This window comes from Biomphalaria glabrata, chromosome 7, assembly GCF_947242115.1.
Source record: "Biomphalaria glabrata chromosome 7, xgBioGlab47.1, whole genome shotgun sequence".
In the NCBI taxonomy this organism is placed as follows: domain Eukaryota; kingdom Metazoa; phylum Mollusca; class Gastropoda; family Planorbidae; genus Biomphalaria; species Biomphalaria glabrata.
The window spans coordinates 24,038,567-24,064,523 of NC_074717.1; the positions used below are offsets into that span (position 1 = coordinate 24,038,567).

A 25,957-nucleotide genomic window follows, 5' to 3' on the forward strand; every position below is an offset into this window, starting at 1 on the left:
GCTAGTTGGCCAAGAAATTGACGATAATTTTGTTTGACCCACCTGGAGTGTGGATTAGGAAATAATAATGTCTGTGCAAGTCTAACGTTTCTCACTAACTCGATCTCAGAATGGTGGTTGGTTAATTATGGTATTAAATATGTTCTTCTTTTCATACTTCGATAGCATGTGTCTCAGTGAGACAGAAGAAGACAGACAGAGAGAGGAAGGTCGTATCTAACGATTGGTGAAAGCAGCTCACTGGTACAGAAAGCTAATCTTATAACGAGCCAGAGAAATATGCACTATGAGTTTGGACTAGCATGATTTTCTGATAAAAGCTGGATCAAACCAAGCTGTCCTTTACTCCTAACACAGCACACGCTATCACCACGCAAGTCATGGCTTCTCCTAGCTTGCTAGTATCAGTTGAACGAGTTCAATTAGGTCAATAGGTTGGGATGTTTTCTAGGAATCAGATTCCAGTTTCCTTTAGTCCACCCTGGTTCTCCATGATCATACTTTATACTGCAAGTGACAAGGTCAGGCGACCAAATAATAGCTACGATCAGAGGTCTGAACCACAAGTGACAAGGTCAGGCGACCAAATAATAGCTACGATCAGAGGTCTGGCCCACAAGTGACAAGGTCAGGCGACCAAATAATAGCTACGATCAGAGGTCTGAACCACAAGTGACAAGGTCAGGCGACCAAATAATAGCTACGATCAGAGGTCTGAACCACAAGTGACAAGGTCAGGCGACCAAATAATAGCTACTAACAGAGGTCTGGCCCACAAGTGAGAACTAGATCTAGAAAGAAAAAGTTTATCATTGTCTGTTTCCTTTTTGTATATATATATATATATATATATATATATATATATATATATTCATTTTTAGTGTTTTATTCATGGATATCAGGTGGCCATTCATTTTGTTGAAAGGGGTCCATGGACAATTATTTTGAACATTTTTTTTATTGTTTTGTTGTTTCTGGTCTAAAAATCTTAGCAGTAATTCTTGATACGTTCTTTTGCATCTGTATGTATGTGTGTATGTATATGTATGTATATATATATATATATATATATATATATATATATATATATATATATATATATATATATATGTATATATATGTGTGTGTGTGTGTGTGTGTGTGTGTGTGTGTGTGTGTGTGTGTGTGTGTGTGTGTGTGTGTGTGTGTGTGTGTGTGTGTGTGTGTGTGTGTGTGTGTGTGTGTGTGTGTGTGTGTGTGTGTGTGTGTGTGTGTGTGTGTGTGTGTGTGTGTGTGTGTGTGTGTGTGTGTGTGTGTGTGTGTGTGTGTGTGTGTGTGTGTGTGTCTGCGGGTTTGCATTTGTTTTTTGTTTTTAAGAAAAAAATAGAAGTTCAGTCGACAAAAATTCTCGATGTCAACATGGAGATGCAATATATAAAAACTCAGTTGATACTGATTGCTTTATGTAGCGCATTGATTTAACAAGAGGTCAATGTCTATATGAATATTAAAGTTCAGTTGGTTCTATACACGTGAACATTCTAAAGGCTTTGATCGATTAATATCAACAACCTAAAAGGACAAAAAAATTAAATTCTGTTTTTTTTTTCATTATCAGCACGTTTTAAGAGATAAATTTAAACCTAATAAAGTGATAAGACAAGCAATGTAAGCCCCCCCCCCCCCCCCCCCAAGTTGCTATGACAACAACGGGAGATAACCACAAACATTTATGACATCAGAACTAGTGCCATAAATAATGAATTGATTTCAATCCGGCCATCACCTCTTTTGGCAGAGATAAAAAAAAGGGCATATCATTCAACCAACATTGCCTTACAGTCGAAACATTTTCTCATCAACAAACTGACCACTGGCCATAACCGTGCCAAGACGATTATACAAAAATGCTTCATATTGCAGGTAGCAAAGTCTCTGTCATAAGCATGTGATGCGTCTATTGTATGAGGATTAAAATATAGACTATTGGAGGGAAATGATTAGATTAGAAGAGGATGGCTATAATCTATGTCAGTGCAGGAAGTCGTAGTAGATATCAGCACTCCAGGCCGTCTCCATTAAATATAAAATGTTTCCAACGACATGCTCCCTAATCAGCATATGCCAACCAGTCCAACTCGTGGCTTAGGTTGCAAATCACTGCTCAAGTACATTGAATCAAGCTATTCCAGAAACACAAACTTATTTCTGCTAGAAATTCCCCAGTGACTGTCCCGTGGTTTTACTAGCCTCTCACTGCTTAACGTATAACTAAAAGTGCAAACTTTCGGATTGGATCTAAGCAATTCAATATAAATAAAAATATATTCCACGTGATCCAGAAGAACATCACGTGATTTCAATCTGAACCACCCAAAAAATGGCGGTCATTTATTCGGTTGGCCTTTCTAATAGATGTCCATTCTCCGGGGAGACTGATCAGTTGAGAGAAGGGACTACGCCAAGGGAGGAAAAAATGTGTGTACGTGCGGTAGGGAGGTCTGGGCGTCAGGAGAACATTGATGTATTAAGATGGAAGAAAGAGGTTTTACTGTAATGAGAGAGAGAGAGGCGCCAGGAATCCCTCGAGATTCTAAATTAAGGAAGGTGGGGAAAAAAGTCTGAAGATTAAGATCCCCTGAGAAGAAAGTGGACAAAGGTCAATCCCCAGACCTTATGACGTAAAAGGCTTACTATAATGTGAGCAGACTATGAGGGCCTATTGTACTTTTGACAGACTATGAAGACTTACTGTACTGTGGACAGATTATAAAGCTTTAACCGTACTTCGGATTGTATATGTATATCGTAGTGGGAGTGTCAAGGTAATGGTGACGGGTAGGACAAGACAAACACAATTGTTGTCATCATTTGAAGCGCGTTAAATTTTGAATCCTACTGTAATAACTTAAGGGAGGCAACTCAACGAGGCAACGATGTTTATTCACAGGAACATCCCAAGTACATAAAACAACATGTGTCTTTAGCACAGTCTCTTCATATCGTCTCCTGACTTGGGCAGAAATCGTTCTCTTCTTCCTAATGTCAACATCCGTCTCAGTCTGGTTTCTGGCAGTGCGCACCTTCAGCACTATCTTGAATGGCGTGTGCATGGCAGGGGTATAACATTGCCCCCTTCTTAGCGCTTTTCGTCCCGAAAAGAAACAGTGCAGTAGAGGTTTGACAGTTCAGGTGGAAGTCGATCAGTTGGGAGCCACAGACGGTAGGGAGCCTGTTGCCCACGGAGCCATTGGTACAGTCTTCTGCGGCGTCTCTTTCTCTTCTTCCAGTTAGCCAGTCTGCTTTTGAGATGATATCATGTTCGCTGCTTCGACCTCATGACGATTGTAGCTGATGCCAGCCAGCTGACGCCAGCCAGCTGCCACAGGGGAAGTTAATGGAGGTCAGGGTTGCTAGCCATTTAACACAAATGGAGGTTGTGGCAATCACTGTAGTTCCCAGGGCCGTAGTTCTAAGACACCAAGTCAGCGGACCTTTTCCATGGACGTCTTGTGACACAGTTGTATGCCCACAGTTAGCCATGGTTTCAAACATATAGTCAATCTCAGCCTCAACTGTAAGGTATGCCCATGAAGCACCCTTGTAATTTTCCATAAGCAAATGTTCATCCACCACTGCATCAGGTTCCGCTGGAATTAATTCACCATCGTTTAAGTCACTCTCACTGATGTAGGCAGAAGTACACATGTCAGTTAAGTTCAGACCTTGTTGCTGGGTTTCTTGGCATGGGCACTGTCCCCGCAGGGCGCCGCATGTCCAGTTTTTGTCAATCGCCTTGATGCAGTTGCCAAGCATCGAGTTCTTTCTTATGCCGCATGCAAAGTCAAATTCGTTGTTTCTGTCTCGGCCATTGTTAGGGCCCGTATTCACAATTTCACCCGACGACATCCAAAGCAACGAATCAGAAACGGTGTTCAGGATTTCATGGTTTGAGTTATCGTCAAAGGTACCGACAGATAAACAGAGTTCTTTAAGGTCCACAGCAGAAAGCTTGGACGCAGACCCAACATTGTCTTGATCTGTCTGGCTCATTGAGGTACTCGTTTCAGGTACACCAGGAACAAAAACTTCAGGCACATAACAGACTTCTCTTGTTTCTTCATTTGTTTCTTTCCTTTCGATTCGGCACATCCTGTTGAGATCGTCGCAGCAATCGTTGTCACGTTTCTGATCTTGAAAGACACACCTGCAAGACTTGCCCACAACACAGTCACAGACGGCACTACAATCCCCAGCGCCTCCATCACCACTGTTTGTGCAGCCACAGTCCTAACCAGGTAACTGCTCTTTCACTAACGAGTCTATTCCTCCTTTCGCTTGCGACACCCTTTGATTACTTGGGTCTATTTGGCCTTCCTTGTTCAATACAATCTCATCCACTTTGTTCCTCATCATGTTCATCATCATTTTTAGTTCTTCACGCATCGAGTTCTATATGTCTTGTAGCGAGTCTTTCATAGTTTTCAAAAGCTCACCGATATCCGGATAGACTGGATCCACCTCAAACAAATATGTTTCCGGATCTTCCACCTTCATCAGCCAGAGCCTGGCGAAGACGTGCCCTAAGAATGTCTTTATTCTTTTCAAAGCGTTTCAGACGCCGCCACTCGAGCTCTACTTTCAGTTCCTTTAATTCCAGCTCGTCTAGCCGTTTCATAGATGTCATTTTAAATAAGATCTTACCTAATGCCTGTGTTGAGTCGCCCAATCCCACTTCCAGATACCAATGTTGTAACTTGAGGGAGGCAGCTCTAGGAGGCAACGATGTTTATTCACAGGAACATCCCAAGTACATAAAACAACATGTGTCTTTAGCACAGTCTCTTCATATCGTCTCCTGACTTGGGCGGAAATCGTTCTCTTCTTCCTAATGTCAACATCCGTCTCAGTCTGGTTTCTGGCAGTGCGCACCTTCAGCACTATCTTGAATGACGGTGTGCATGGCAGGGTTATAACAATACATTTCTAGAAGCTTAGATGTCCTCTTTTTTTAGTAGCATTGAAATCTCTAGGCACTTCTTTGTACGACTGTGTTGGTGTGCAGGTCATAGTTTAACACACGCATGCGATCTTTTTTTGGAAAGAAAAACATCTCGCAAAAAGAAGAAAAAGAAGAAAAAAAAAAGTATACAAAATGTGTCAGGGTAAGATAATTGTAAATGAAGGGAAAAAAAGAGCTAAGAGAGGGAAAAAAAGGTATTATAAAAAGACGCAATAATTTAGACCTCAGGGCCCCAGTAATAGGACTGCCTAGTTCAGATTCCAATTAAATAAGGGGACTGAAGTATCGATCGGGGTATGCTATTTCCAAAATAATTTCTAACATAAAAACGCTTTTAATGTGCCTTGGGGATGGGAGGGGAGAGAGACAGAAGAGAAATAGAGGGAGGGAGGTAATACAAAGTAGAAAGATCTAACACAATTTATTTGCCCCTGTGTGCTAGAGATAAAAGCAAGGATTCCCTGTAAATTTCTCCCCCCGATGGTAGCTCATCTCAGCATAGCGACTCCACATCACTGGTCTAAAAGGCTTAGAAGAGCTTTTTTTTCTTCCTTGTTTAAATTTGAATGAAGAGACTGACTCGAGTGATGATTAAATGTGGAGGCAATCACCTCAACGCAAAGAGCTGGCCTGCTCTATTCACTGGATAGCTAACCGATCACTTAGGGCCATCTGATCGATACGTTTCACTTCAAGGTGTTTGTTCAATTGGCCATAAACACCGGAGCATGTCAGCCTTGCATCTATTCCTTTCTCAAGTTTCATGTGTCACAATCAACGCGTTTTAATCATCATGTGCAGCTTAATACTATCAACCGGTTGGCTACTAATCAAAGGGACTCTAGTTCGCAGTAGCGGCCTGAGGGGGGCCCCGTGATAGGAGATTCTATTGTCATCAACTTCGAAAACTTAATCATTTCTCATAAACTAGGACTTGTTATTCAATATTTTCCCAGTATCTTTATGATACCAATTACCATTTACGGTATATATAATCTACACTTACGACTAAGGGCCCCGCACCTGACGCTCGCACAGGGCCCTGCACACTGCTAAGGCCGCCCCTGCTAGTTCGAATCCCGACTCGAGCTGAGTTGTGTCTGCTGAGCGGGTAACCTACTAATAATAATATTTATTAAAAAGAGAATGGAAAGTATTAAGATGCGAGAAGAAATATGTTGTAACCATCCCAACATTCAACTTTCAGATCAGCAATGAAAATCAACTAGAAGCACATGGAAAAACAAACAAACAAACAAACAACAAAGCAAATATAAACAAAAAAATCTTTAAAAAACAAACACATCCCATCTAAGTTAAAAGAAAAATCACTGCCCTATATCTTCAGGAAAAAGCTCCTTAATTTATTACCATTTATTGATTAACTAACTGGTTAATTTTTTTTTATTGATTCATGTGTTGTCATCGACTATAAATAATTATGCAAACTTTCCACTTGATCCGAGAATGGGAAGTGGAAGAGAAAAAAACAACTTGTAAAAACTGTAACAGGGAAATAACTCCACATATACAGCTGCATCTCTCAATAAGGACAATTTATTTTCCTTTTTCGATACCAAACAAAATAATTAATTACCCATAATTAATTAACAAGGTTTTAAATTTTTGTTTAAATTGATTCATGTTTTGATGGGTAAAACAAGTTATTTTATTAAATTTCAACTTGATCCGAGAATGGGCATGAAGGAAATAAAGTGTAAAAAAAATTGTACCTGGCATGACAGACAGACTGACTTGCTGTAAGCTTTGTAACAAAACAGACAACAAAACACAAATCCTATTTTGAACTTGCTATTTATTCCCTATTGTTTGACCCATGTGCTAAAACCGCCAAACTGAAATGAAAACATTCCTAGCTCTTGATCGCGCTCTAAAGGCAGAGCTACTGTCATGAGTCTTTCCTCCTCACCGCTTTCTATTAGTCAAGAAAATTGAAGAAACTGATCTCCCACTTGGTACTAAAGAGAGTACAGATCGCGACTAATCTCAAACGTTGAGAACTTTCAACAAACGAACATGCATTACCTGTCGTGAGCCACGCAAGGAGACCTCACTCCCCGCCACAGCTTATCAAATCAGGTTGACCGAAATACATGCGTAATTAGAGATGCACGCGATGAAGTGAAACCTAGCCTCATGTTCACAGCGGCAGGCTGATCCCATTACAGAGCATACTTTCATAAAGGTCTTCTCTTCCAAGTGCACATTGTACCATGGGTGGGTGGATCTATGACCACTTCATGACGGTCAGTTACATTTACTTAGTCGATGATGGGAGATTTGTGTCAAGATTTGAGATGATAATTGACGAGGTTATCTTCCCCTGTCATTATATTCTAAAAATATAACAAAGGTAGACAAGCATGTACTTCCTGTAACCGTGTATTGAAAGTCGTGAGGTAGACAGAAGTCTGTAATCACAAGAAAGTCATTAAAATGTTCCAGCCATAACCAGAGGGCAGGTGATGTTAAATTTGTTTCATATCTTGAGCACCAGTTGACAAGGGTGTTGTGTGTTCGGCCCTATGCCAATAACGAAACAATCATCAGTCATCATTTACGTCTCCTTGAACAGAGGAACATCACTGAACAAAGAATACAAACCACTTAATATTTACAAAGCATATATAAACTCTGTCTGTCTGTCTGTCTCTCACCTTTTCCCACACTCAATCTCGGATCATGTAGACTTTTTGCGCTATTATTTCTTGTACAAAACAATAATCAATTTAAAAAACTAACCTATTCGTTAATTAATCATTGTTAATTAATTGTTTTGTTTGTTATCGAACAAGTGAAAGAAATAATACTTGACAGCTGTGATGGTATACGTTAAAATTAGTCCCCTTTAAATATTGTGTAGAGAATCAGGTCGTCGCTTAAAAACCCAAAATACAAATACTTAAAAGGTGTGAAAGTAACAGATTGCAATGAAATGTTCTATTTTCATAAGCACTTGGCCCAATGGTTAATGTATCGGCTTGAGCCCTAAAGTTCGAATTCAAGCCGTAAATCTTTTTTTTTTTTACAAAATACATTTTAAAAAGTTATCACGGCAGCCTTCACACAGACACTCCCTTATTTCTCCCCCCTCCTTTTTTTTACCAACAGGTCCAGGCAAGTGATAGGATCATCGCGCAATAGAGAAAGCTAACAGCATGAATTTGTGCTGAACTTAAACAATTGGTAAAAATATTTCTAATCGAAGAGATTTATTATTTTTAGCCTACATCTATTACAAATTTAATTACATGCCTGATCCAAACTAATTGATACAATTACATTGAATATAAGTTGTTTTATTTTATAGTATTTTTAAATATTTTCTTCTTCAAAATTTTTCTTCTTATTTTTTTGAATGCTGTAAGTTCCTTTTGCCCAAGTTGGCGTTATCGCCAGGGTAATTCATCAAGGCAATGCCATGGACCGTCTCAAGGGACCACGTGCAATCACGTGACACGATAGGCGACAAGTGTGATGAGGATCTCGGTCACATCAACCTAAGGTGTCCAGCTGACAGCGTCCACGTAGACAGCTGAACAGCAAACATGTTACAACATGGGAAACGTCCATTCTTCCTTCAAGTCAACAAAGTGGCACATTGTTAGTGTTATACAGTCCTCACGTTCAGCCCTACCCTTCCTAAACACTGATGGATGACATGAAAGATAATATCCCAGCTTGTGGATTTGGAAAGCAATAAGTACCAAAGCGAGGTTACAAAAGTGACGCTAGTATTAGAGTTTCAGACAACATGAAAACAGACATCTTGAATGCATTTTCTTATAAGACATATGGAGAAATGAAACAGCTTGGATTTCAAAAACTCATACCACGTGACTTGATGTGGCAAACTGTTATTACATGCCATAAAGAAAAAAAAAAGTCTCTAGTCCAACATTTTCAATAATGGCTTTTGAATAACAAAAAATCTTAAATTTTTATGGATTTTTTCTATCGATCATGCCAGCAGCCGCCAGTGATTATATAGTGACCATAATGCCATACACTTTGTATTTTATTACAAAGCTTACATAAACTCTGTCTGTCGGTTTGATCAAAAGTTTCTACACGTTATTTCTCCCACACCCAATCTGGGATCAAGCTGAAATTTCGCACAATTATTTGTTTTGCCTAACAAAACAAGACTGAATTAAAAAAACAACAACAAACAAATAGTTAAATAAATGTTGGTAATTAAGTACTTTATTTCGCATGTCGAAGAAGGGAAATGGTACATGACTGATATGGTGGTATAATTTGAATAAGTCCCCTTTAGACTTTGTAGAGAGAAACGTTTGAAACTAACAATAGATTACTATAAAACATGAGAGATATTTAAAGAATAGCCTGAAACAAAAATATCACACTATAACACTTGCAAAGTTTCAAGTTTAAGGCTGTTGAAAAGTTTACTGATGAGATACATTTTTATCCTTAATAAAATAATGCATTGGCTAAAACTAAAACTGCTTTATTGATTCTTATGGAAATTTGGTGTGATTACTAGGACTCTTTTCTCATAAACAGACAACACAACAGAAACACATAAATAGAACAGACACAACATAAAGAGTTCACTCAGCGACTACACACAGGCATCTTAGTCCTTTTCATGTTTTCTGATCAACGAGTGGCGGTGATATAGTCAAACGTTGATATAGTCTGACGTTGATATAGTTTGGTATAGTCAAACGTTAATATAGTCTGATATAGTCTGACCGAGTAATGAGCGAACTATCTTTCATGATGCTCCCTTTGCAAGTATTATGTTTAACTCTTTCAATTATATCAAATCGTTTCAAAATTATGTAATAAAGTATTCTATTCAAAGTATTCTATTCAAACTAATTGAGGTTGCACTAGTACATTTGTGTACACATTGTTTCGTATAGCTTCTAAGCCTATCTAGTTGTCTGTTAAATTAAAACCTTTTTTTTAAAAGTACTTTTGCATGCTTGCCTTTAGTGGTCGATGCATTATCAACATTTTAATATTTGAGGGCAGGTCGTATGCAATCAAAATGTGGGCCGGATGGTATAATAATGCCAGGGCCGATTTTGACATCCAGTCCGCCCCTGAGTGAACTTCTTGATGATATCAAGACAGCCTTCGTTAACTAGATGAAACCAACGACCTCATTCTAGACTGGTATAAACCAACATCTTATCTGTACAAGCTAACAGTTGTCTCATTAAGTAGACAGCAATGTTTCTTATCGCCGAGCAGATGACTCTCTCAGCTGACTCTGCCATTCTTATGCACTACACTTATCTAAACATGTAGAGCAGCTTACTACTGCACTGTAGCACGGCACTGCAGTACTTCAAGGTAATGAACGCAAGTACTACATACAAATATATAAGCTGTGTGGATGTGTTCAAGGTAATGAACGCAAGTACTACATACAAATATATAAGCTGTGTGGATGTGTTCAAGAACAAAGACTGGCTAGCGTTCACACGATACTGTCTTGAAAATAAAACACGCATACAACATCTCAAGTTCTACAACATCTCAAGTTCTACAACATCTCAAGTTCTACAACATCTCAAGTTCTACAACATCTCAAGTTCTACAACATCTCATGTTCTACAACATCTCATGTTCTACAACATCTCAAGCTCTACAACATCTCATGTTCTACAACATCTCATGTTCTACAACATCTCAAGTTCTACAACATCTCATGTTCTACAACATCTCAAGTTCTACAACATCTCATGTTCTACAACATCTCAAGTTCTACAACATCTCAAGCTCTACAACATCTCATGTTCTACAACATCTCAAGTTCTACAACATCTCATGTTCTACAACATCTCAAGTTCTACAACATCTCATGTTCTACAACATCTCAAGTTCTACAACATCTCAAGCTCTACAACATCTCATGTTCTACAACATCTCAAGTTCTACAACATCTCAAGCTCTACAACATCTCATGTTCTACAACATCTCATGTTCTGAATGTCAAGAAATATTTGACAAGGAAACAGAATGTCCTAGTTTTATTGCTCATGTAATAGATTTGGATTTCTACTTTTCACGATTCAAAGCTTACAAAACTCTTCGATCTTACAAAGAAACTCATGTATCATCTTTAAGACTTAGATTCGTGGTGAACAAACATCATCGAAAAGTAGGTCAGCAAACTAGGTCAGCGTAAGAAAAAACAAAGAGAAAAACAACAAATTCAAAATGAAAAAAATACACCAAAAAAAAAAAAAAAAAAAGAAAAAAAAAAAAAAAAAAAAAAAAAAAAAACAAAGTTTAAGCAATGGGAAGAACTGCACAATTACTGCCATAGCTCTCAGTATGCGAGATTTACCTGCACATTTCTCTATAAAACAAAATTAATAAATGATTGCTTATTTATGAACTAATTGTTTAAATTTTAAAATTGTAAAACCAATTTCCTCCAGGGATAGATCTTTTATTTTTCTAAAGTGGTTTAAGTCATTTTTCTTGAAAGACAAAATGAGTCAATCGCATGAACATGAGCTCAATAATGGGTAGGTGAAACTTGTGTTTGAAACATAATCTTAGCATGTAGATACTTCCGTTGAAACTCCGATGTAAATGAATAAGAACTATTGCCTACTGTATACGTCCTAGCACTCGTCCACTCAGTGGTGTACTTGTAAGCCAATAGATGAAGTCCAAGAAATGAAATGTAGAGGCTAGTACAAGAGGGGGACACGTGACAATCTTTTCTAAAACTGATTTGTAGCTCCGTGTTACCGTGAGGTTTCAGCAAGTAAGGAAAGAAATTGATAGGCAAGTGTCTTTATGACACCATTTGGTTTTAGAGTTCGTTAAGGCAGTGTTTCAAATATTCAAACATGGAGTGATAAATACAATGAAAACAAATTCCCTTGCCCTGGATAAATTAATCGATCGGCTCCGCTCCCTACTAACTTTTGTGAAGACGTCGCCCCCCCCCCCCCCCTGTGACAGGGTCTCCCGGTCCCTAGGGGGATCGCGTCCCACAGTTTGAGAAATGCTGGCTTGGAGGGATATTTCGTCCGATTCAGAATTTGATTGTAAAATATGGTTCATTTGAAATGTTCATTTCAGTTTATTTCAATGTTAACATTTGTGCTCAACTTTCTCTAAAAATATTTTCTTCCGAAACGTTGTTTTTGAACTAATGCAGCTGAGGGAGATAGAGAGCCAGTGATCGTATCGCCCACAAAGAGCAGTCTGCTGCTAATCATACGTAGATCTAAAAAGAAGTGTCTAAAGAAACACACACAAACCTGTTGATAGGATTATAGTGTAGTGCGAAAGTGACAGGATCATAGTGTAATGAGAAAGTGACAGGATTATAGCGTAGTGAGAAAGTGACAGGATCATAGCGTAATGAGAAAGTGACAGGATCATAGTGTAATGAGAAAGTGACAGGATTATAGCGTAGTGAGAAAGTGACAGGATCATAGCGTAATGAGAAAGTGACAGGATCATAGTGTAATGAGAAAGTGACAGGATTATAGCGTAGTGAGAAAGTGACAGGATCATAGCGTAATGAGAAAGTGACAGAATTTTAGCGTAGTGAGAAAGTGACAGGATCATAGTGTAATGAGAAAGTGACAGGATTATAGCGTAGTGAGAAAGTGACAGGGTCATAGCGTACTGAGCAAGTGATAGGATTATAGGGTAGTGAGAAAGTGACAGGATCATAGTGTAATGAGAAAGTGACAGGATTATAGCGTAGTGAGAAAGTGACAGGATCATAGTGTAGTGAGAAAGCGACAGGATCATAGCGTAGTGAGAAAGCAACAGGATCAAAGTGTAGTGAGAAAGTGTTAGGATCATAGCGTAGTGAGAAAGTGATAGGATCATAGCGTAGTGAGAAAGTGATAGGATCATAGCGTAGTGAGAAAGTGACAGGATCATAGCGTAGTGAGAAAGTGATAGGATCATAGCGAAGTAAGAAAGCTAAAAGCATGAAATAGCGCTAAACAAACAAAAAATTGTTTAAAAAATTCAAATCGCACAGATTTATAGTTGTTGGTCTAGATCTATTACACATTTAATTACATGACTGATTTAAACTAATTGATACAATGACAGAGACCCATCACAAAGACACACATCACAGAGAATTCCTCAGACACAGGTCACTGAGGCACACATCACAGAGACACACCATAAGTCATAGAGATACACAATGGTGTGACATAGAGATACACAATTGTGCCACGTATAGATTGATGACGAAAGGAGGTAGACACGGAATCCAATAATACAAGAGATCCCCCACCTCCCCCTGTAACCAACTGACTTTATATATATGGGGTAATATGAGATACTTAACTTTAAAGAGTTATAAAACCTAGAATTGATTTATTTTTACCAACTAAAAATATAAAATGGATTCAGTATATATGAAATAAACATTCCACTAAAGATCAGATGGATTCGAACATTACTTCTTGAGTTATAGAAATAAATTAAAAAAATCATTTTAGTATCCCATATTACCCACCATAAATGGGTAAGATGAGATACCCAACAAATGTCTGAAAACTATAAAAATACAAATACAATATCATTCTGTATATCATGTAAACAAAACAAAATAGTTTAAACATCACAAAAATTGTATTATTCTAAAAAATATTTTCTGCTAAATAGACAATAAAAAAGTGTATGTGTAAAGTGAACCGTGCGCGCACCGGAGCTAATGAGAAAAGTTAATTGTCTTCATTTTAATTAATATTAATGGCTAAGTCAGCTTTTATATGACATGATTATTTTGGATTTTCTTCTGCTTGAACATTCACTACCAATTATGATCTAGATGTAATATTTGAGCAATTAAACATAAAAATCATCGTACCCTAATTTATCCGCAATCCTAGGGTAGAACACTACAAAGTTGTCATTACAACCATATCGCTGTGCTGATCAGAATTTAAAACTGTTTTATTCTTAATATTAGCTCATGTTTTCATTATATACCAAATATAACATGATAGCTTACATTTTAGACATCCCTAAAAAATGTGATATAATGTACAGAGAACCACCAATTTTCTAAAAACATTTCATTAGACTAATATTGCAATTCACAATGTGAATTTAAATTGCGAATGTGGTTTCTTAGCTTAAGCCTAGTTCCCACTTCGCCAAATTTTATATAGTACCGACCTATGAAATATACCACAAATGCTCATATTGCCCACCATCTCGTATATATATATATATTAATCTGTAAACTAGTCATTACGAAATGTAGTGAGAAAAGCCTCAGGATTTTTGTGATCTACATTTATACAACTCCAGTCCATACAGTTTTGTTTTATTACTTGAACTAAAATGTCTTCACAAATACAAAACAAACATGCACTACTGAACATTTACACTGGCAAGTACAGAAGCCAATAAACTCTTACTACAACAACAGCAGAAACTAACTAGCATCGAGCAATTAAACCTATTCAGCAGAGACTAAAAATGTAGTTTAAAAAAATGTATTCACCAATACTTCACTGCTAAACCGACAACACAGAACAAGAAGTAGCTGGATAAATCCACAACACAAAAAAACTTGCTATTTAGTTCATCCCAAACGAGAGTGAAACGTTTCCCAATGAGTCCAACGTAACTAGAGAGAAACAAAAACACCAATCCTTACATTATTTACGAGAGCCCATCGCGTCTATCAACTGACTTTGTTAAACACTAACTGCCACCCACCCCCGCCCCCCAAGCATGGCATGAAAGAGGGGGGTGGGAAAGAGGAGGGCACATTTCCTAATCATTTAATACTTTGAAAACTTGAAGACGGTAACGTAACATGTCGCTACGTCAAAGGCGTACATTGATCTGACGCAAGTGTTCTTCATGGAGATTTAAGGGACTTTTACTACATAAGGAGGGAAAGAAGGAAGCAATGCAGGGATTACAAATAAAACCATAGAGTTGTAGGTAAGATCGATAATACATCTATTGATACAAGTCCAGAAAACAAAAACGTAATGTACCCCTTTTAGAACTAAATCTATGGGGGGCGGATGATGTAAAAGTCATCAGTTTCTCTGGCCCACGATTAATGATGGTGCAATGTGACCAGCACAACGACTTTACTTTTCCCCAAATATGCCATTAGAGTTGGCTGGACCTATGGACGACCTAAAAATCACGAAATTCAAAAAATCCAATTGGTCAGAGAAATATTGAACCCGAGACTCTTCAGTTGGGAAGCCAGGCGCTGTACCACTTAGCACGCGTCCTAGAGATAGATCGACCCGAAATAAATTGGAACAGAAAGACAAACATAAAAACACGCTATGTCACACCAAAATGATTGAAGAAAGACAAACATAAAAACACGCTATGTCACACCAAAATGATTGAAGAAAGACAAACATAAAAACACGCTATGTCACACCAAAATGATTGAAGAAAGACAAACATAAAAACACGCTATGTCACACCAACATGATTGAAGAAAGACAAACATAAAAACACGCTATGTCACACCAAAATGATTTAAGAAAGACAAACATAAAAACACGCTATGTCACACCAACAGGATTTAAGAAAGACAAACATAAAAACACGCTATGTCACACCAAAATGATTGAAGAAAGACAAACATAAAAACACGCTATGTCACACCAACAGGATTTAAGAAAGACAAACATAAAAACACGCTATGTCACACCAAAATGATTTAAGAAAGACAAACATAAAAACACGCTATGTCACACCAACATGATTGAAGAAAGACAAACATAAAAACACGCTATGTCACACCAACAGGATTTAAGAAAGACAAACATAAAAACACGCTATGTCACACCAAAATGATTGAAGAAAGACAAACATAAAAACACGCTATGTCACACCAAAATGATTTAAGAAAGACAAACATAAAAACACGCTATGTCACACCAAAATGATTTAAGAAAGACAAACATAAAAACACGCTATGTCACACCAAAATGATTTAAGAAAGACAAACATAAAAACACGCTATGTCACACCAAAATGATTTAAGAAAGACAAACATAAAAACACGCTATGTCACACCAAAATGATTTAAGAAAGACAAACATAAAAACACGCTATGTCACACCAAAATGATTGAAGAAAGACAAACATAAAAACACGCTATGTCACACCAAAATGATTGAAGAAAGACAAACATAAAAACACGCTATGTCACACCAAAATGATTGAAGAAAGACAAACATAAAAACACGCTATGTCACACCAAAATGATTTAAGAAAGACAAACATAAAAACACGCTATGTCACACCAAAATGATTTAAGAAAGACAAACATAAAAACACGCTATGTCACACCAAAATGATTTAAGAAAGACAAACATAAAAACACGCTATGTCACACCAAAATGATTTAAGTCTAAATATAGACTTTACACACAAGAATGGGTAAAACAATAAAAAGATGTCTAGCTTCCAGGAAGCTTACAAAACACGTACCTTGCATCATACCACTATCTACAGATCTACCTCCTCTCCGAACGGCGGCGGAGAAAACCAATAGCTACGCCCATGCTTTGGAAGAAAAAAATGTGTGCAGACGAGATAACAAAAAAAAAAAAAAGGGAGATAACAGGTGAACCAAGAAGAAATCAGGTCAAACAACCCTCTTTACGGAATCAACACAGCCGGCACACTATACGAACATATATTATCTTGGTTAATCATCAGGTTATCGACCAGTAAAACTACATTATTTAACTAATTTAAATTTGGGCGCCAAAGAGATAAAAACAATTCCAAATAATCATAAATGCGTTAAGAAGGGAGAAAATCCCCGTGAGGGATTGTGGGCACGACATAGCCTAAATTGTGCCGATGTGCCAAAAACCCCAAATAACAAAACAAAATATTTTTATGAAGAATTCGACGAAGTTCAACGTATCAACATGTCTCAACAAGCTAGAGATTAACATATCAACATATCACAATTTTAATATCTCAACGTGCTTAAAATCAACATATCGCAACTTTAAAGATCTAAACGTACCAACTTGACAGAAACTAAAGTAACAACATCTTTCAATTGGAGGGAATTCAAGGTATCAACATGCCTCAACGTGAAAAAAAAAAGCGCCTTGCAAACACCAACTGCTGGGGGCCAGCGGCGTCAAAAAACTATTGACACGGTGTTCTGATGTGACAATGCGAGTGTTTAAAAATGAATTATGAACGGAGAAAAAAGTGCGCTAAAAAATAGTGAGAGTTTGTCAGAGAAATATCCGGAGGAAGTGTCGAGGGGGGAGCTTGCGAGAGAAACTGAATGTGCGTTAATGTAACTGTACGAAACCATCAGAATACAATGTCCGAACCCCAGAAGATCTCATATTATGTATAATACCCAGATTGTCATATCATCCATGAACTTGGAATTTCAATATGTTGTATTAGCCTAATATCTCACTAGCATGCGAGAACACTAAATTCCAAAGCCAAGTTTGAACCCTACATCCTAATATCGTGTTTGAACTGAACTCGAATATTATGTATAAGCCCCACGCCATAATACTATGACTGAGCCCAACATTCTAGTGACATCCATGAAAACTAATCTCTAACGTCATGTCTGAATAGCACAATAGAATACTATGGAACATTCAGAATTTTGAGTCTGAACTCCACATAATCATACGAGGTCAAAGCCACAAAATACAATATCATGCATAAAACCCTAATCAAATATTATGTCTAAAGCCCAAAAAAACATGCCTTAACTCCAATACCATGCCTGAAGCCCACAAGACCATGCCTAAACTCTATTGTATTGCCATGTCTGAAGCCCACAATACCAAATACCATAACAGTATATCCGAACCCCACATTTTAATGCTATTTGTGAACCTCAAATTTGAATACCCAATCTGAATGTCACATCTTTATACCCTGTCCGAATGTCACATCTTTATACCCTGCCTGAACGTCAAATCTTTATACCCTGCCTGAACGTCACATTCTCATACCCTGCCTGAACATCATTATACCCTGCCTGAACCTCACATTCTCATACCCTGTCTGAACCAAACATCCGAACACAATTTTGTCTGAAACTCCCATCCTAATACCATGTCTACGAGCTCGTCCAAGGGTTTGAGAAATACCCCCCCCCCCCCCCCATATAATCAGATGATGCCTTATTAAACGGTCTGACATCAAAAAAATATTTACACAATCAGAAAAAAAAAGTGTTTCTGCATGTATCTGTGTGTGTGTTGAGGGTAAGGTCAGTGTGTTTATTGGATATGAGATATGGATCATCAGGAACAAAATAAATGGATGATACATCATCAGCACGAACGAACTTATCAAGAAGGGGGGATAAGAAAACTGTGTACACATACCCTTGATCATTTACTATACACATTACTGACCACTTTGAAACCCACTCTAGATCGATCCGTCTATTAGATTCAATAAAAGGTTGTACGACTCGGCTAGGTTTGTGAAGCCACACCAATTACTGATCTCTTCCTTAAGTTTTGGATTCATAAATAAAACGCTTTTTATATTTATTCCGATGCATGAGCTAAATGTTATTCTCCAACAGTGCCAGACTGCAATTCTAGAAGGGGAGACGATTCATTGTACTTTTTTGTGGATATTATTTATAGTTCATAGAAAATGTGAGTATAAAATGATCAAATTAAATGTGCACAATTCTTGGGGAGATCTAAATGTAGTTGAAAGAGTTCATCATCTCTAAACATGTTTTTTCTTATTATCTAGTCACTATTATGGCCCTGAATACATATAAACAAAACAAACAAAAAACATTAAAAAATACAATTTTTAAAAAGACAATACTCTCAAAACCAATCTACAGACATAATAAAGATCCTTAAAAAATTATATGTATATCCGTTACTGGACCAGAGAAGCATGAACACTAACAGCTTCTTGAACGTACGATGTTTCTTATTGGGCCAGCGGTTATTTACTGGTATGATCATTAAATGAACATTTAGATTGATTTGATTTGATTTTTGATTTGAGTCACATCGGCACAATTTAGGCCATGTCTAACACTAGACCTAAACTTTGGATTTAGAACTCTTATTGAATAGTATCGGTAAACTACGGCTGACTACGCCATGTTTTTTTTTATTGAATAATTCCAATGATTGGCCTTAAATGTAGACTTAGAGGACGATGCGCACAATTTTCCTGAACATTAATTTATTCTACTCTTGAATCAATAATGCCTTACATTCGGAAATTCCCGAACGCGATAGTCTTGTCAAGAACACGATAGTTCTTTCAAAACCGATGCTTGCTCTAGATCTAAGTGTAGTTTTCAAGTCAAATTTACATTTATTTTTCTTTTTTCACGTTGAAAGATTATAACGGTCAAACTAGAATTTTCTCCATGTGGCCAACGAGCTAGTAATTATTTTCTCAGCGATACACATCACCTGTTAAATATATAGAAAAATCGTTAGAGCCTTATTTGATATCAGCTGTCCATGCAGGTTCCTGGCTGGGTCAAGGTTCTATATTGTAATAATAGTTCAATAAAACAATCTAACATATATTAGCCCGTTTCTATGACCAAAATGTATCTTCAAAACAAAATAAAACTTAGGCCTAGGGTTTAAATAAAGCACTTGACAAGGGTGTCATTTGTATTGCTTTTTTCTTGACTAGGATACTTAGACAAACAAACAAACAAATAGAACATGGTGCTACAAACATACAAACACTAAGACGACTTAGAGACGGTGCAGACTTCCTTATTATTCTCCCTACAGTCTTCTAACGGGCCTTATTTTTTGCAGAAAGAAAAAAAAATCGCTTTAGAGCATTGGGAGACAAAATGTGTCTGGTTGTCTAGTCTCTACATTATTGTATTAAACAAGAAGAATGACTTTATCCTCGCAAAATTACATTTTCTGGAAGCTTTCTATCAATTTTTTTTGTATTAATCCCCATAAAGATGCAGAATGGAAGGGCGGGGGAGGGCTGCAAGTAAAGATGAAGGCAGTTTTCCTTAGCCCGCCTGTCAGCTTCTATAATTTCATGTCTTTATTTCATTTCATTTTTCCAACGGATTATTGAGTGCTGGAGTTTGTGAATGTTGGGAAAATTGGAGCCAGGCTGGAGTTTAGGCTGGGAGGTTTCAGGGTTTGGGGTTTAGCCGAAGAAAGAAAATATTTGAAAGGCTTTATGGAAAGGAGGGCTTTAAAAAAAATAGCACCAAAAATGACCCTTTGTGTGATAAGATTTTTAACACAGTAGTCTGATAAATATGATTAAAGACTTTGACTCTAGGTAGCAGTTAAAGCAGGAAATGATATAAGAAACCAAAAAAAAAAAAAAGACAGGCGTGAAACAATGAAGTACAAACAACGACCAGCAAAAAGAAGAAAAAGTATAAAGACATCGAATCATCCTCAGCTCATATATGTCTATCAGCACATTGCCATCAAAACATCATGAACAAAAGATCGCTGTTGATGTTCAGCTTATAAGACAAACATGGAAAGGCCACACGAACATAAATATGTAACATTGTAAACTTATCAACAAACTTCCTTTTCGTAATACCGTTCAGCTAGTTGTGTCTACAGATCAATACAGGACAAACTTCTGAAGTAATGCATTATAGATAGGCTTTACAGCAACACACATTGGTACAAGAGTCTCCATTGAGATTTCAGTAGGAGAAAAACTTGTGGCCAGTTTTTTTTATAAGAGAAATGTCAAATCTTGAGCTAGCCTAATATACACACACCAGATTTAAACAAAACAAAAAACCAACATGTTACCAACACATGTCAACAGAAAGAACGACAATTGGTCTTATAAAGGACATTCACCGTACAAGCCTTTGAAATGCAATTACTACGTAAAGTTAATTTCTTTGAATAACTTCACTAAACAAAGAGAAGAAATAATTGCACCGAATTTTAATGTATAAATGTTAACCCTGATCCAAATTGTCATTTAAGCCATGTAGGGAATAGGAGTTGATCAATGCCTTCCCAGAGGTGACAAGTCCACAGCAACTAACAGAAAGCAAGTTTGATAGCAGATAATTTGATCTTATCAACTCTAGCTGTGAGCATTTGTTCAAAAAAGACAAGCCTATTTCGGTTATAGTTTGAAATACGAACATGACTTTTAAAAAAAGAAGTACTAATGAATAAGTAATGACTAACTAATGACTAAGTAATGACTGACTAATGACTAAGTAATCTGAATCAGGGCAGTATACAAATGCTTTTTTTGAGAATGATATTATTGCGCTGTCTAAATTGTGGCCACACTTGTTCCATCAAGATGAACTCAAAGTGTGTACTTGTTTATCCATGAACTCAACCAATGAAACAACGTGTACATTCAGTGTGTACACAATGTCCGAGACCAGAACGAGGCTGGCAGAGCTTGCCAAGAGAAACATTGCGCGCTTCGTTCGTTTGTTTTCTTCAGATTTGATGATCTTCACACCAATAAGACTGGACTTAATGAAACAAACAGAAATTGAGATCTAGATTTACACACACACACATACACAACATAACTTGACCAGGGGCGCCTGTGTCTGTGTACACGTTCCTTCTGGAATAACGTTCTTGCATTAAGACCGCCCTTGTATTTCAAAGCCTGGCCGCTCGTAACAAGCTTAACGGCTTGAAGTCTTTCTGCAGCCCGGACTGGGAGGGAGAGGAGGACTTTTGAAAGTTGTTCGGAATATTTGTGAAAGTGTTCTTCTAGAGATGGAAGAACTGAATTGAAACAAGAACGTTTTACGTTTTCATGTTGTATTAGTTTAGTGTCAAGAATACATGTACAAAAAACTCACTGTCAAGAATACATGTACAAAAAACTCAATGTCAAGAATACATGTACACTCAATGTCAAGAATACATATAGGAACATAGAACTCATTGTCAAGAATACATTTGGGAACAAAGAACTCATTGTCAAGAATACATATAGGAACAAAGAACTCATTGTCAAGAATACATATAGGAACAAAGCACTCATTGTCAAGAATACATATAGGAACAAAGAACTCATTGTCAAGAATACATATAGGAACATAGAACTCATTGTCAAGAATACATATAGGAACAAAGAACTCATTATCAACAATACATATAGGAACAAAGAACTCATTGTCAAGAATACATATAGGAACAAAGAACTCATTGTCAGGAATACATATAGGAACAAAGAACTCATTGTCAACAATACATATAGGAACAAAGAACTCATTGTCAACAATACATATAGGAACAAAGAACTCATTGTCAACAATACATATAGGAACAAAGAAATCATTGTCAAGATGACGTGTTTGAACATTGAAATTGGTATTTCAATTGTGCCTATCAACATACAGCCATGTGTTATATATTAAAACACACTAGTCCTATATTTCAACTTAGTCCTATATTTCAACTTAGTCCTATATTTCAACTTAGTCCTATATTTCAACTATCTTTATTCTTTGAAAATCGATTTTCGAAAAGTTCTATTTCACTACGTGACATCTCTATGTACAAATTGTAACACGACTTGGAAGTGGAAGTTAGAAAATAGACTGGGGAAGTAAATCAAATAAAGTCGTGAGTGAGAGACTGGATGAGTGTGTGTGTTAATAGGAGAAAACTATGGGTTTGACTGAACTCCAAGCACAAGTATTGCCAAACTGCATACAATGAAACACAAGTCACCCCTAATTCCCAAACGTATTTCAGAAAATGAAGCCATTTAATTCTGAAGTATGGGTTTTAGATTTCTTCATTCGTTACAGCTTGAAAAAAAAACTAAACCATAACCGCCTGGGGGGGGGGGGGGAGGTGGTACTGGGGAGAGGACTGAGGGGAGGGGGGTAAGATATGTCCGTGTCCCGGAGGAGTGAGGAGACGTTATAGAACCGCGTTGATTGAATATTTGCACCGGGAAAAGATTGGTCTGATCTTGATGGAGGGAGGGGGGTGTGTTCCAATAACGTTTGTTTAAAGAGAAATAACTCCTGATCACAAGTTAGTCACATCAAAGTTTCAGACGAAAAGAAAATAAATACGGGAGGTTACAAAGAACCGATTGGAGGAGTGGATAGACAGCCAGTTGAAGTGGAGATTGATTTACTGATGGGGAACGACAGCCACTTCGTTGGTCAGGCATTTTTGGAACACAATTTTCCACGGTAGCGCCAAACACTTCGTGTAAAATAGACAGCGTTTGAAACCCTAATACTTGATTAAACGTCCTGAAACCAATAAACAAAATGGTTGGACTATCGTTTAAGCACGTCTTATGTACAAATAGAGACACACTGAGGGACTGAGCCCGAGGAATTCTTGATGGCTCAATTTTAGAAGCATCAATAGAAATGTGATGGTCAAACATATATAGATCTACTTCAAAGAAACAGAGATAATCTTCATCACATCCCCTTCCCATTTAAGAAACGAATAATTGGTTTCAACATAAATATCAACAGTGGCAACAGTGCAGTGAGTTTAGGCAAGGCGAAACTAAATCTGAGGCAACAGTGCAGTCGATTTAGGCAAGGCGAAACTAAATCTGAGGCAACAGTCAATCGATTTAGGCAAGGCGAAACTAAATCTGAGGCAACAGTGCAATCAGTTTAGGCAAGGCGAAACTAAATCAATGTACAAGATGGGGGTCGAGGTGGATGAGTGGTAAGGTGCTTGGCTCCCGAGCCGGAGGCCCCGATTTCTAACCCGAATTGAAGATTTTTTTTCGTGACGTTTCTGAGTCCACCTAACTCTACTTGGTACCTGACATTAGTTTGGGAAAAGTAAAGAAAGTTGGTCGTTGAGATAGCCACATGACTCCCTCGTTAAGCGTAGACCAGAGAAATTGATGACCTTTACATCATCTGTCCTGTAGATCGCAAGGTCTAAAAGGGGTTATGCCAATAAAAGAATATGCATCCTCTGTTTGGGGTCACTCAACTCAAGAAAACATTAAGAAACTGGAACAGACACAAAATAGAGCAGTGAGATTCATAACAAACGAATATTCACATTTGACTAGAGTAACACCTTTAGTAAAATCACTAAATTTAGAAAGCCTTCAGGACAGAAGACTTAAAAGTAAAGTAGCAACTATACATAAAACACTGAACCATAATCTTCAAATACAAAATCAAAATTTAATAAAATACTCAGAAAGACACAAAAGGGAATGGCATGTTGATTGTCCCATATGCTAGGACAAATTTTTACAAATGCTCCTTCTTCCCTAGTACTATTAGAGCATGGAAAACCAGTGAATTTAAGTCATTGGTTAATATGTATGACTAAATGCATGACGCCTAGGACGTAATCATCTTCTTTTTTGAAGTAACGTCTGTATTATATAAGATAAGGTATAGGTATATATATATATATGCTTACTTCTACAATGTGGGGAGGGGGGCGATTATACCATTGGCTAATTAGTTGATTATATAATCCATGGAACCCCCAAACTCCGAATCATTTCAAAGAAAAGTCGATGATCCATTCTGGAAGATAACTATAATAGTTACATCAACTAAGTGTTACGTCGCAGCGTTGTCATGGAATTCTGCTAAGCTGTATAAAGTGCAGCCTCCATGTGTTGCTCAAGCAGCGAAGTGTATTATTTTACATAAGCCAAAGCCTTAGCTGACTGTTTCAGTCTTTTCTTCACATATGTAAAAGTGTACATATTTTGACTTGTGTACAAAATGTTTTATATAACTTTATGCTGTGTTAACTTTAGGATAGCTGCCTTTCATGTATGTTATGAGCTTGAATGATTTAATTTGAGTCTTTCCTGGGTATATTTCTTGATATTTAGAAAAATACGCATTTGCCCCTCAAAATACGCATTTCCAGGTCTGGGAATTTGGGCATGTAGGCATCTCTGCATATCGAAAATTCACTGAGGAAAAATACGAACATTGAACTTGTTACTACTTTCTACTACGTCACGATGGGAACGACGAGCCCTAGATTTTCTGAAATCGATCTTTTGTTTATTTATTCTTCAATATTTGTTTTCCTAAAGCCCAATCACACAAGTTTGAAGTGCACACACAAACGATGCGTTCTTTTAGTACAGGACTGAATACCAACTCTTTGGAGCAGACCTTCATAAAACACAGTTTATATTTCATTTCTTTCCCGAAATACAAAGTGGCGCTACCAACGTGTGTGTGTGTGTGTGTGTGTGTGTGTGTGTGTGTGTGTAGTAAAAGAGAGTGGGGAGCGGATGGAAGAGCTACATTGAATTTAAGAATTCGAAGAAAAGTAAGAAATTGAACATATGACTTTTTTCAGGGGGGGGGGGAATCTAAAAAGAACTAATTTCTATTTTTGTTGTTGTTGTGTGGTATGGTGTGGGGGGAGGTAAGTAAAACTAGAATTCATGGGCCCAGCCTTAGCGAAGCACGGGTATCAGCTCGGGCAATATACAGTGAGCTGTCGAGCTTCACGCTAAAAAAAAGAGCACTATTCAAGAGCTGATGCAACAAGTGAGAGTTAAGTAGTCACTCAAATATCTGTAACGTATAACCATCCTACCACATAGAAAATCTAGTCTGCTAGTGAGATGGCCTCTAGCTTCCAGTTTCTACCTCATTTAAAAAAAAAAAAAAGAATCATCAGTTGGTCAGCGAATGCCGGGTGATGAGATAGACAGGCCTCATTAAGGTCACTTTGCCATATCAGTGGCTGGCTTTGAAATTGACTTTGGGAACTCTATACAGACTAGGCGTGAGTCTATTCTTGAAGAGCCACCAAATCGTCTACACGGCTGACTTGAGATTTAATAATGCCACCGGGCGAGACACGAATATAAAAAAAAAAAGGGGGGACGTAGAATAGGGAAATCCAAGGTGGCAGGGAGGGGCAAGGCATGATATGATAGGGGAAAAAAAGGAACATCCAAAAGAAAATGCCTCCAGATACAGTG

The 25,957-nt window shown here is 37.5% G+C and overlaps 1 protein-coding gene across 9 annotated transcripts in view; it reads right to left on the minus strand.

Moving 5' to 3' along the window:
• The window catches only part of LOC106068750 (solute carrier family 12 member 4-like), a 151,520-nt gene that overhangs the window by 70,983 nt on the left and 54,580 nt on the right, over positions 1-25,957 (minus strand). The window contains exon 1 of one of the 9 annotated variants that reach the window (XM_056036907.1): positions 14,667-14,708. The exons of 6 other annotated variants lie outside the window; for them this stretch is intronic. The gene's annotated coding sequence lies outside the window, so the exon portion shown is untranslated. 2 more of the 9 variants (XM_056036905.1, XM_056036906.1) reach the window with 2 other exon arrangements.